General features: G+C 27.4%; 1 long non-coding RNA gene across 2 annotated transcripts; it reads left to right on the forward strand.

Moving 5' to 3' along the window:
* Positions 1 to 639: 639 nt before the first annotated feature.
* On the forward strand, positions 640 to 4,814 carry LOC115702838 (uncharacterized). 2 transcript variants are annotated; one of them, XR_009685069.1, is made up of 5 exons: positions 640 to 2,787; positions 2,880 to 2,965; positions 3,116 to 3,239; positions 3,561 to 3,871; positions 4,312 to 4,814. It is a non-coding gene; the product is annotated as an uncharacterized LOC115702838 (long non-coding RNA). The 2 variants fall into 2 exon arrangements; XR_009685068.1 differs by having other exon boundaries at positions 3,561 to 4,814.
* The last annotated feature ends 8,911 nt before the right edge of the window (positions 4,815 to 13,725 follow it).

The raw sequence follows: 13,725 nt of genomic DNA on the forward strand, positions 1-13,725 counted from the left end.
TATAATAGGTGCTAAAGCCTTGTAAGGCGCCAAAGCCATAAATAATGGCGCAAAATAGAACAAAATCAATATAAAACAAACTTATAACAAAAAGAAAAACATTGAAAAAAGAAAGAATAAAAAAAGGAGTTATGAAACAAAAAAGAAAGAAAAATATTGAACTCATTTACAGCAACAAACGATAGACAAAGAAAATTAAAATAAAACTCTTAAGGTAGCTTGAACAATGAATATGATCAAGAGGTATTAAACTACATAAAAGTTGCTTCAAAATCATGATCACAATTCACATAATATCGAAATACGACTATATAAAATGGAATGAATTCAGTCTACGAAAAAGAAAAAAAGAAAACAGAGAGAGAGATATTTACCGTGATAGTTTGTTGGAGGATCAGAACGATGGAGAATCAAGTACGATCACGAACAACGATAAAGAAATAGGAAGGTTCTTATGGTACGTACTTATATACATATATATAGTATATAAAATTATTCAGTTTAAACTGATCAGTACTTAATATTGGATTTATATATGCAGTGGGTTCTTCATGACTGGGAAGACAAAGATTGTATTCAAATACTAAAGAATTGTAGGGAAGCTATTTCAGAGAAAGGGAAAGTGATGCCGAGTATTGATTTATATTTATATACATTAATGTTTATAATTTTGATATTGTAGTTTATTAAAAAAAATCTTATTAAATTATAATAATTCATACTAAAATAGATAATAAACATTTATCTTTTAATAAAAAAAAATTAACTTGTTTATTTTTATAAAACTATTTATTAATTTTACAAAATTATTTATTTTGAGTTTTAATAAACATAGTTTATTATTTAATGATTAAAATGTATGGTTTGATACAATAAGTTTTTAAAATATATAAGTTTTTAAAATAATTTTTTTTGCACATTTTTTGTAATTATGTTGTTTTTGTTGTACATTTATGAAAAAAGCCCTTTATTTTTTTACTTGGGTTTTGAGAGAGAAAATCAAGATATATATATAGAGAGAAAATTTTTGTGGGTGTGCTTCAGAGAGAGAGAGAAAACTTGAAACGGGAGCAGGCTGATGAAGAAGTGTGGAGGCTCTCTTGGTGAAGAGAGTCCATTCCGTGAGAATATTTTCAAGAAGAACAATACATAAGAAGAAGAAGAACAACAGACAACTCAAATTTTCTAAGTAAAAATATTCTCTTTTTTTCTTTATTTATTTTTTCTAGAACGACATAAACTTTACTGGGTTTTTGTTGTTTTTACTAATTATGTTGTTTTTTTTTTCTTTTTTGGGGTTGTAGTTTAGCTCTGGTTTCGTGAGTGGTGTTGTTGTATCGTTTGATGACTCTTATGACTTATTTAATTATTGATTTATTTATTGTTTTAATGTTGTTTTATTGTTGTTTTCTTTCATTTTTTTTATCACATTTTCTAAATATTATTGTACCGCTCTATTTTTAATAGTAATAGGGAATAATGAAATTTGTATATAAGTTATTTTCTTCAGTATCATATGCTCTAATATATGTTCAGTTTTCCTCTGTTGTTCTACTGTTGTTTTTTGTTGTTCTGCTTCTTTTCATTTTTGATGTCTTTTCCTGTATGTTCTCTTGTTGCGCCCCAGCTCCCCACATTTGCTGCATTTGTTATATTGTTTCTTTTCCCATCCAGCTTCAATCCTTTTTTTTTGGTCTTTTAGATTTCACCACTTTAATGGAAGGTAAGACTATTACTGTCCATGATTCTTTCATTCTGGTTACCTCAAATAAATATTCAGTGGTTGGTTTAACCTGTGTAATTTAAAACCAATATTTGTTAAATATACGAAACAATAGTGGAACAACCCAAAAACAACATTAAAAAACCATGACAACCCCAATATTAACGGTTTTAATGTTTATGCTTCATCTCAACAGATTTAATGGTTGTTTTCTGCCTGTTCTGGTGTTGCTATAGTGGTTTTGTCTGCGGGTGTGGAAGATGGAGACCTCGTTTTTTATTTTCGATGTTTACATTATAAAAGAAAAAAAAAGTTCCAAGGCAGTATAAAAGTTATTTTTGCCGTATGGCAGTATTTTTGTAAAGATTGAGTCAAAATCCAGTATTTTTGTAAGTTTCCCTAAACATATTACATATTATTATAAGTGTATACCATAGATTTAAAAAATACCTTTGTTCATTCAAAGAGAAGAAGTCAAATAGCGAAAGCGTACCTCAATCCATATATAGTGATGATCTTAATTCATCTTGTAGAGATGATTTTTGTGGTGATTTTGAGTAATAATCTTCCAAAAATATAAGACTTATAAAGTTTTTTAATTTTATCTCTTGATGAAAGAAAATGAAAATAGAGTTACTCCTGTTTTTTGGGACTACTACCAATATATAATGTATAGCTTGGTTATTAATTTTAAGTATTTTTAATTTAGCCTCTTAATAAATTAGAAATACCTTTAAAGTACCCAATAACTATAATTATGATGAAATTTCAAATAACAATACACTAATATAAATATAATCATATTGATGATTTTAATTTAATATATATTTATTGATACATTAAGTGTTAAATAATATAAGTTATCTTTATATATTTAAAGTGTTTATATAACATAATGGTTTAACTAATTTCATTCATTCATTCATTCTGTTTGATCAATTTCATTCAACTTTGAGTTTAAACCACCCCTAATTTCATTCATTCATTCCCTTTGATCAATTTTTAATAATAGTTATATATTTATTTTTTATTTTTTGTCGTCTCCAGAATTAACTCGATTTGTTGTACGTCTCATGTAATTTCAGTCCATTGTTAAAGAATTTTATTACTTTTGTGTTTTTGGTAATTATGAAGTATTTAATATTGTGGAATGCAGTTGTTGTAGCTCTGATTTGTCCAATGGGAGAGAAGTTCATATATTCAAGAGGGAAAGCTATATACATTCACCCAGTTGTATTTCATGTGAGTTTTTCTTGAATTTCAGTTCAGATGTTGATTATGAATGTATTGTTGATGTCTCGTGTGATGCAAAATCAACTCTTTTTTAAAGTCTAAAATCTGAATTTGTCTTTTCGGAAGATGTTGATTACTGTTTCAATTGATGTTCATTAGGTTCTTAATTGAAGTTATCTTCAATCCAATGCTAATTTTTGCAATCTAGATCATTCAGTTGTGTAGACCGAACAATCAATAACAGATGAATTCTTATGCGGCGTAGTAGACAACTCAACTTTTGGTATAACATATTTTTCTTTTCTTTCTTATCACTCTGCATCAACTCAAATCTCTTATATACATACATTATACATATGTTCATATATTCATACATACAAATATGAATTTTCCCAAAGTTTTCTCAATTTAACATAAATTCCAAACTTTTAAATAAAAGGAAATAAGTGGGAGGATTGTTCAAGCAATATGAGTTGAAAATTGAAACCGTGTTTTTAACTCTAATGATAATAATGTGATCTTTATTGCATAATTGTATTTTTAGAATAAATATCTCATTAGTTGTATGATATTATAGCTTAGAGCATTTTTTATTTCTTTGCAGCTACTTAATTTGGAAGTTTATATAGCTTAATGTTTAAAGAGCTTTTTTTGATCGGATGGTGGGTTTTAGATTAGAGAGCAAAAGCAGTTTCACATGAAGTGAAGGGTTATCTCAATAATCGAATGAAATCAAAGGTGTGAATCTGCAGCTAACGGCTACCCCAAAGGATCTGTTTGATAATCAAAGAGGTGGAAGATTTAGAGCTCTTATGGCGATATTGGTCTCTCATGTACTGATACAATAAGACCATTGCCTATGTTGCTTCATGTATGCCCGCTATATTCTCAGCCTATCATAGCGTTCCCAAGGAGGTAATTTCTTTTAAAAACTTGATTACTCATCCAGGTTTCTCATCAAAGGTCAAGTTATGGTGCCATGACCATTACTGAGTTCGAATTATTGCTGATATGATACACATGTAAACTTTGTTGTTTGGTAAGTCTTGATTTATGACTGTTAGCTTTGAACATTTTTTTGTTTCTCTACAGCTACTGAATTTAGAGTTTTAAATGAAAAGAAAAGAGAGTTTCAGAATAACTCTGATATTGCTTAGTTTCATAGATCTATCAAGATTTGCTTAAAGTCAATCTATCTACAGCTACTGCTTTTTAGCTGGTGTATATCTCAAATTTTATGGGAGTTGATTTATTTACATAAAATTTATTTATGACTCCTACTTCTAATTATTCAATTGTGATCTATTATGAAGAGAAGGGTACTGAGTTTTTCTCAATAATTGAATGAAATAAAGGGCGTGAATCTGCAGCTAACGGCTACTCCAAAGGATCTATTCGATAACCCTTTGAAGTGTGTGGAACAATCACAAGAGGTAGAAGATTAGAGCTCTTATATAGATATTGGTCTCATGTATAGAAAACAATAAGACCATAAACATTGGTCAGGGGGATGAAGTACGATATTTGATATTAGTTTTTCTTTTGAATAACTTTATGTTATTAATATTTAAGGATAAAAAAAACTGATCTTATGGTATTATAATTTTTTTTTTATATATTTTTAATTATTTCTATAAGTTTGCTCCCATAACTACAGGGAAGATTTATATTGATTTTTTTTCATTTGAATTTGATTTTTTTTATGCAGAAGTATAATCTTAAAATTAATTATAAGTCTTATGGAAAATAAATACTTTCTGTAGTAATATTGCAACTTCGTCAAAAATACCATAGACAGATTATTAATAAAAAAAAGTAGACAATCCTTGCAGACCTGGACAGATTAAAAAGTGTAAAATACAAATATTACACTATTTTCTTTCCAGAGCAAAATAACATTAGAAACTGTTAATTATGACTTTTTTTTTTCTACAATTTTTAAGCAAAATGTAAAATACAAATATTACACTATTATCTTGCTCCAAAAAAAAAAAAGAAGATTAGAACCAATAATCATGTTTTTTTTTTCTTTTTCAATTTTTCACAATTTTACATGATTGCTTTATAACAGATGAAGTGAAACCAATCCTACAATAACAGATGAAATTCCAATATATTAATAGACTAATAAAACTAAAAAAAAACACATTTTGTGATGAAAACAAAGGGGGCCTTTTGTTTTTTTTTTTCGGCATTTTTACAATTAAATTTGTAAGAGGGTTCAATTATGCATTATGTGTAAAGATTGATTTATTCTAGTTCCAATTCCCGTTTTTAATTTTCCTTTGTGATTTGCTTGCAGATTTGGTGGAGCTACTGAAAAGAAAAAATAATAATTCTTTTTTCAATTTAGATTTGGGTTACCATTATAGTGCAAGTTTTTTCGAGATTTAGATTCGAGAGCATATTTTCTTTTAATTTTTAGAATTAGAAAGATTTTTTTTTTAAAAAAAAAAATTCAAAATGTAATTGTTTTCTCATTTTGTAACATTTTGCATCTAATTTACTATTTTTAAAATTTCACGTATTTTCAATTAATATTTTTTTCAAATTAAGCATATAACTAAATATACTTGCACGTAACTTCTGCGTAGTATATATATGTATATGAAATGTCTATAGTGGAGACCTTGGTTTTGTCCCTATGGTAGGTATACTTTTCTAGCCCTTGATTATTGATCTAATGGTAATGTTGTTAAGGAAACATAATAGTAATAATAGACCCTAGCTTATAGTATTTTTACACCTTTTTTTTTTGTCTTTACACTATTGTCTTTTTCTTCTTCTTCTTCTTCTTTTTTTTTTAATTTTTTTTTATTTTTTTAAAAACTAAATTTAATAGTTATTTTATTTTATTTTTTAGTACACTTAAATTACTTAATTAGTAATTTTTTTTATTTTTTTTTATATTCTTCTAAAGATATTTTTTTAATATGTTACTTTCAAAAATTATTTATTTTGAATAAGCTTGTTGATGACTCTTTTTAAAATTTATTTTCTAAAAATTATATTTTATGTGTTTCTTAGATTTGTTTTCTTTATAATAAAATCAGTTTTTGAGCAATACAACTTTCTGGTTCATAAAAAAAATCTAATAAGTACAATAATTTACAATAAAATATAAATTAATATGTATACATCAACGTATATTTAAATAAGTATATAATCAAGTAACTCATATTAAAATAAATGAGTAATTTGCGGTATAAATATCTAAGTTTAACTTTCGATTGCAAATAAATATTTAAGTTTAATTTTTGACAGTAATAATACGTACCTAAGTTAAAATTCTGGAACTTCCCTAGGTACCTGACCATTAAGTGTTAAGTTAATGGTCACATGGCAGACCCTAATTAGTCTAGATCATTAAATTTTATTTTTTATTTAAAAATTAATTTAAATATACCAATAAAAAAATAACACGTGTATAATAACTTGACACTTAATGGACAGGTAACTAGAAAAGTTCTAGAAATATAACTTAGGTATTATTACCGTAAAAAATTAAACTTAGGTATTTATCTACAATAAAGAGTTAAACTTAAGTATTTACGCCATAAATTACTCAAATATAAATTAATAATTTTTTTTTAATTCATATTAAAATAAATTAATATTACACATGATTGTGTAATTGGTTTGAATTTTATTTGTAGGGATGTTAATCAAGTAGCACATACTGTAGCCAATCATGCATTGTAAATAATGTTACATGTGATATTTGGATTGGGATTGAACTTTCTTGTGCTCGTCATGCTTTACAGTTGGAGTGGCAATTAGTGTTGGTGTGTCGTGTTCATGTTCGTGTTGTGCTGAGGACTTAAATTTACTAAAAGTTGCTGACACGAACACGACACGTGACACTAAGAAATTAAAAAATACAGACACAAACACGACTCGAATAAGTTCATGTCGTGTCGAACCCACAAAATTGCATATGTGTTGGCGGGTTGTAAACTAAATACTTGATTTTAATGTCATCATGTCATGTTCGTGTTATGTTTAATTTTGAAATTTATTTTAGATGGTAGACATGAACATGAACATGACCCGTAACATAAAAAAAAAATGATAAAACACAAATACAAGTAGCAAAATTTTCGTGTCGTCGTACCATTTAATTTATTTATTAATTAGACTTAATAAAGTCTCTTAATTAACAAATAAACCCTTAAATCTCTTTTCTTCACAATTAAGCCCTAGCTTAGTGAAAATTCATAAATAAGACATAGTCTAATTTTAGAATTATAATTGATTAATTAAAATCAATTAACTGAGTCTTACAAGCAGTATTGTCTCAACTAGTATGGGGACCATGGGCCTATATAACCGAGCTTCCAATAAGCAGATCTAGAATTTATCAAGTAAATTCCCTAACTTATTAATTTCTTATTGTAGGTTTAATTTTAAATATTATTTTATTAATTTCGAAAATATATATATTTTTTATTATTTTTTTTAATTCGAAAAATAAATATATATTTTTTATTTTATTTATTTTTTATTATTTATTTAATTTTCGAAATTTAATTATTTAAAATTAAATAAATCCTACATCCAACTATCCAGCTAACCTTGTTGCAGGAGTATGTGTGTTAGCTTGTTTGTAAGTTTTATAAAACCTATTATTGCTTGATTGCAAATAGCCATGGTTAACTTGTTGACAGATCCAATGATCTGATTTTAACCCATGGTTCAATTGGTCAAGTAAATAATTTGTAACAGGTAAATTTTACAATCTTCTTTCATCTGTGTATGACCTAGCAACATGATAGGATCCATCCAAATGTGTGCCTGTGTGAGCCTATATGTTTATTTTATTATATAGATGCATATAGGTTGTTGCTAAATAAAATATCACACCATGATAGATTTTATTTAGGTCCATTTAGTTTTTTTGGACCTATTCAATTAATAACAGTTATTTATTTTAAGGTTAAATTCCTCTCTTTTGGGCCTTGTGTGAGAGTTGGGGGCCATTAGAAGTGGGTACGACATACTGAACCCAGCTCCCCCTCACATGAACTACCCCAATTGTGAAGGCCCATTCGCCTGATTTGAATAACTGTGCTAGGTTAATTAAATTAGTTTAACCTAATAAAATTGATTAGCAACATAATTAACTTTTAAAATATATGAAATTTATTTTCATTTTAATATTTTAAAGTTAATTTTAAGAAAAACACTCTTAGTTTTAGATATTATCTCTAGACAAACTATTTGTATTTTTCTTGTATTTAATTAAATAAAGAATTTTAACTAACTAGATACTTTCTGAAGCTTATTTAATTAAATATTCCTATTTAAGTTATAAATTAGTTACTTTAATTGATTTTTCATATCTAACTTAAATTTGAATATTTTATTTAAATTTAAAATTAAGTTGAGGAATTCTAGGCATTAGTTATTAAAGATTCTTAAGATATTTTTTAAGTTAGTTTTAAACTTAAAATGGAATATTTTTCAAAATTAAGTGGTTACAACTTAATTTTTGATATTTAATTAAATTTAAATTTGAAAATATTTAAGTTCTAGATTTTTTCTATACAACTTAAATTAGATATTTTTTTTTCAAATTTTGTGGAAAAGATACTTAGTCAAATAAGATATTTTCTAGATAGTTATTTCTAGACTACTTATTATTTCTAATATTAAAATAGGAAAATATTATATATTGTGAAATTAATTATTTAAATAATTAATTTTGGTACAATTTAATTTAAGTATATTTTTTTCCTAGTATTAAACTAGAAATTAATAATTAAGCCTTCTCTACACTTAATTATTTATTTCTTGAATTTAATACATTTAATTAAATTGAAAATTAAATATCTAAGTTGATTTTCATCATGATACTTAAATATTTTTTTTTTCATGACACTTAATTAAATAGAAAATTATTTTTAGTTAAAATTTAATTTTTCAACTTAAATTTAAATAATTCTCAAAATATTTTTTCTTTATTTTATTAATCAATTTCGAATTGCATTTAATTATGCTAGATGTTTTTGAATTTATTTTGAAAAATAGATTAAGTTAAAAATTAATTTTTTATTTTAATTAATTTTTGCACCAACTTAAATCAATGATTTTTTCATTTATTGATTAATTTAAAATAAATGAATTAAAGTATATTATTAGAAATTGAATTAATTAGTCAAATGAAAATCTATATAGGTGATATTTTTTGCTTGAAGTATTTTTTCTAAGTATTTATTATTTCAGTATTTCGAAAATAAGTTTTTATACTTTCTTTTTCAAAATACAATAAATATATTCTCATGAAAATTTATTTTAAGTTGCAAATTAATTTAAATTAATACAACTTAAATAATTTTCTTAATATTTATATATCAAAATTACTAATAAGATGGAAATAATTCAATTTATTTCAATCACCATCTAAGTATAATTTTATAAATATTAAATTAAATTCTAATTTAGAATTTTAATTCTAAATTCGATATTTAATGAATATATTTTATTATGAATAATAAAGAAAATACATTTTAAAGAATGAGCTTTATTATTAAGATATTCGATCTCCATTGTTGGTTTTGCATAGCGTTTGTTTTAGTGAGTAATCCTCCCTAATGGAGGAACGTTCATTAGCAAGTTCGCACCGTTTAATCTCGAAAGATAAGTAGCTTTGTAAGTGTTTTATATGGTATGGATCGCCCTAATGGTGGCGACTATATTTGACTTACAAAATATGAAACAATGATAGAAGCTCATAAGATAGAATAGCCTTGACTCTCGCCTAAACGGGACAACGCTAGATTCCAATCTTGATCGAATAAAAGGTTGCTAGAATGTTTAACATTTTAGATGAGCTGACAACTCTATTCAATGGATGGTAGGTTTGACTCTCGCCTAAACGGGACACTGATATCAGTTTGTTGAAAACCTTGGAAATTATTTAGGATTGTATTTTTTTTTTGTATTTTCTCTTATCATTCCTACATGCTATGTGCTTATAATTTCTGAATTGGATTTTGTGTTAAACCATTATTGATTTCTATTTATTATTTTGTAGTATCCTGTATAACCATGATGAATTCCATGTTATCACTCTTGACCGAAAATAAGCTAAATGGATCTAACTTTCCAAAATGGAATGAGAACATTAATATTGCTCTCATAGGAGAAAGTGCCTTGTTTGTGTTAACTGAGCCGTCTCCAGAAGTGCCGGGGGACAATGCAACCAAAGCTGTGAATGAAAAGTATGAGTGTTGGCAGAAAGCTAACGACAAAGCTCTATACTTCATGCTTTCCAGCATGGTTGACACCCTTAAAACTTGGTTTTCTAAAACCGAAAAGGCTGCTGAAGTTATGACGAAGTTAACTGAGCTATTCGGTAGGGCATCTCTTCAGTCTTGCTTTGACGCGACTAAGAAATACATCAATGCGCGGATGGAACCCCATCAAAACGTGCGTGATCATGTTCTCCTCATGGCAAGTTATTTCCAAGAAGCCCAGGATCATGGTGCTGAAATGGATCACACTACTCAAGTAAGCCTTATCTTGAATAGTCTGACTCCATCATTTCTGCTCTATACATCAAATTATGTCATGAATAAAAAGGACATAGACTTTCATGAGTTAGTCAATGACCTTCAGACATATGAAAATTTGATTGGAGGCCCCAAGTAGAAAGGGAGTAAGCCTCAAAATTCTGGGAATGGTAATGGGACGGTCAAACCTGAGGCAAATGTTGCCTCTACTTCTAAACCTAAATCTAAGAAGAAGTGGAGAAACACCAAGAAGCGTGCCAAAGCCATGAAAAACAAAAAGACTGCTGCTTCTGGTGATGCACTCAAAGGAAAGTGTTTCTACTGCAATGAGAAAGGTCATTGGAAACCCCAATGTCCTAAACTTCTTGCAAAGAAACAAGGTATTTCCTTCTATAAACTTTAAAAGTTTTAGTGAATTAATATCCAATTGGATTTTTGATTCTGGACTAACTTTGTTTACTTGATTCTTCTTATTATTGGCCAAGCTACTTGAACTCAGTACTATCTTAGTGAGTTGGATCAGAAAGCTTGACAAATGGGTGAAGGTCGTCCAAGATGAAGATTAAGCTCATCTAATTTCGAATTAATTGTTTTATTTTAAAGACAATTTGGATTTCGAATTTTAGTTAGGGATTTTTATCCCTGTTTTTCTCATATTGTTGCAATACATTTTTTTATTATTATTAATAAAGTTTATTTTATTTTCTATTCAAACAAATTGCAATTTATGAGATTGAGCTTCATTTACTTTATCTTTCAACACAATTACCACATTATATTTATATGTTTGTATGTGTAAGTGTTTTTATTATTGATACAAATTCTATAATATTTACAACTCTTCATAGAGTTATATTAAATAAACACTAGAAATTATTTCTATGTTTATTAATAATTGTTAATTCTAATACAATTATTAAGAATTTGTTAAATAAAAGGATCTTTTGATCTGATAGGGGTGGAGAAAGTTAAGAAAACTATGCAGTTCAACGATCTTTTATATCTAATGAACTCTAGATTGTATTCAACTCCACATAATCTCTATATACTTAGGGGTGGAGTTTATCCACAATACCCTATGTAACACATATTTTCTTTAAACATGGAAGTAATATAATGAATTAGCTTTTATCAATATAAATCCTTGATCTTGATTGTATGTTCCAATTTAGTTTTACTGTTGTAGTAAATAATGATACCTATAAAAGTTCTTTGATAATGTATCACACTACCTTAATTGAGTGGGAGAATTTTAAAATTCTTTACCCATCTTCATTAGGTTGACACTTGTGATAGGAACTTAAGAACACTACTGAAAAGCAAATCTAACCATTCATGTGGATAGATATAACTTATCAGAATTATGAGAATAAGATAAAAGAATTCTAGTTCAGTCTATTCGAATGACTTGAACCAAGATTTCTTAATCCTCATAACATTTTATGGTATCTTAATTTTGATTACTTAATCTCTGGCAAGTATTTTTCACTTCAAATACTAGTCTGCTATGTTGATGATTTAGTCTTAAAAGAAACTTAAAGTTTCGGACTAATACAATAAGTCACAACTAGATATCTCTCCAAACAATAAAGAGGTTAAAAGTATTATTTAACCTGCTATTGAGTGGGAGCTATCTGAGATGTAATCAAATAAGGAACATTAGAAGATATTCAAGAAAGATTTATGAAAGTGATCTATATGTTAGATATTAAGGAACTGTATATCAGTTATCCTAGTATCTACCCCAACTCATTTGAATTATGAGATGGTGGTTACTCTGGGGGTGGAGGAGTTATTCTATAATAATTCAAGCTCTGCCAGAGAAGATTTATAACTTTGTAAATTCGAAATTACCAGAAAGTTATATTATTGAAGAAAAGTCTACACTGTATTATCTCAATTCCATATTTTAAAATTTGAGAGATATGTCTTCTGTTTATTCAGATGTACTTTAAAACAGTAAGGATTTCAGTATCCCTTGATGAGTAATGCATATAGTAAAGGATGTTTCATATTATTTTATGAACTAGTTTCCAGAAGTTTGGGTGGATTCAAATATACTACACTTGATCTGTAGATCAAGACAACAGATGGATTTATTTGCACAGTTTGTTTTATGTTAATGCAAGTAGGAGTTTGTTGGGTTTTGTGCCCTAAATAAAACCCTTTACAATATGATTAGTTATCAATATAAGAAATTTGGGTTTCACCAAGTGGGTATTATAGAAGAGCACCTTAGAGAGGACAATCACCAAATCGGAATCGGTAGATTTGAAGAGCGCCTTGCAAGGATTCACCACCCAAAATTTGAGCTAAAATGGATGAGAATCCACCATTTAATCTTCAATGGAAAATGGCAAAACCCTTTTCTCTCTCTAGCTTTCTTTCTCTTCTTTCCCTCTCTTTTTCTTTCTTTTTCTTTTGGCTGCTTGCTGCTCACGAAGCCTACTGCTTCTCTTTTGAAATATTCATGAAGATTTATATTTCCTATCTAACTTAAATTTGAATATTTTATTTAAATTTAAAATTAAGTTGAGGATGTTGGGTTTGTGCCCTAAATAAAACTCTTTACAATCTGACTAGTTCTCAATATAAGAAATTTGAAGTGATTTATGTTTGCATGAATTTTACATACTAATGGTTTAATATGTTTATTACATTTACACACAAAATTAGTTAAGTCCAGATCATATATTTATTCACAATCACAGTATCGTCAACACAGTGGAATGTGATTGTGGTTATATGAATCAAAAGACTAAGTCCCTATTTCATCAGTGTTTTGGATTTACACTGATGTGATAATCAGCGATGATGTGTACTTACACTTGGAGTAAGTGTTATGTTCTTTCCAGGACATTGGTAAAGTATACTAGTTTCGAATGTATGGAGTATACATTAGACTGGACCGATATTGCAACTTAGTTAAGATATTATAAACTTACCGTCATGTCTTTCCAAGTCAATATCAGTAGTTAATCTTAAGATTAAAAGAATCTAAATCCTGATATGCTTAGGCTCAACTCAGGAGTACTATTCATGTTCATTGATTTATTAGTTAAGCCTACTTTTGGGTCAGGGTGATACGTATATTTTAGGAACATGAATATGGAATCTATAGCTTCAACTGGTGTATAGAAGTCAAGTGATGATTCCCTTCGAGCTTAGCTAAATAGAAGTAAATGGATGAGCTCTTGTTTAAGTGACTAATTCTTAGATCACTAAACATCGTTTACAGGTAGCTAAGTGTTTTAA

The sequence above is a fragment of the Cannabis sativa genome, chromosome X (genome assembly GCF_029168945.1).
Source record: "Cannabis sativa cultivar Pink pepper isolate KNU-18-1 chromosome X, ASM2916894v1, whole genome shotgun sequence".
NCBI lineage: Eukaryota > Viridiplantae > Streptophyta > Magnoliopsida > Rosales > Cannabaceae > Cannabis > Cannabis sativa.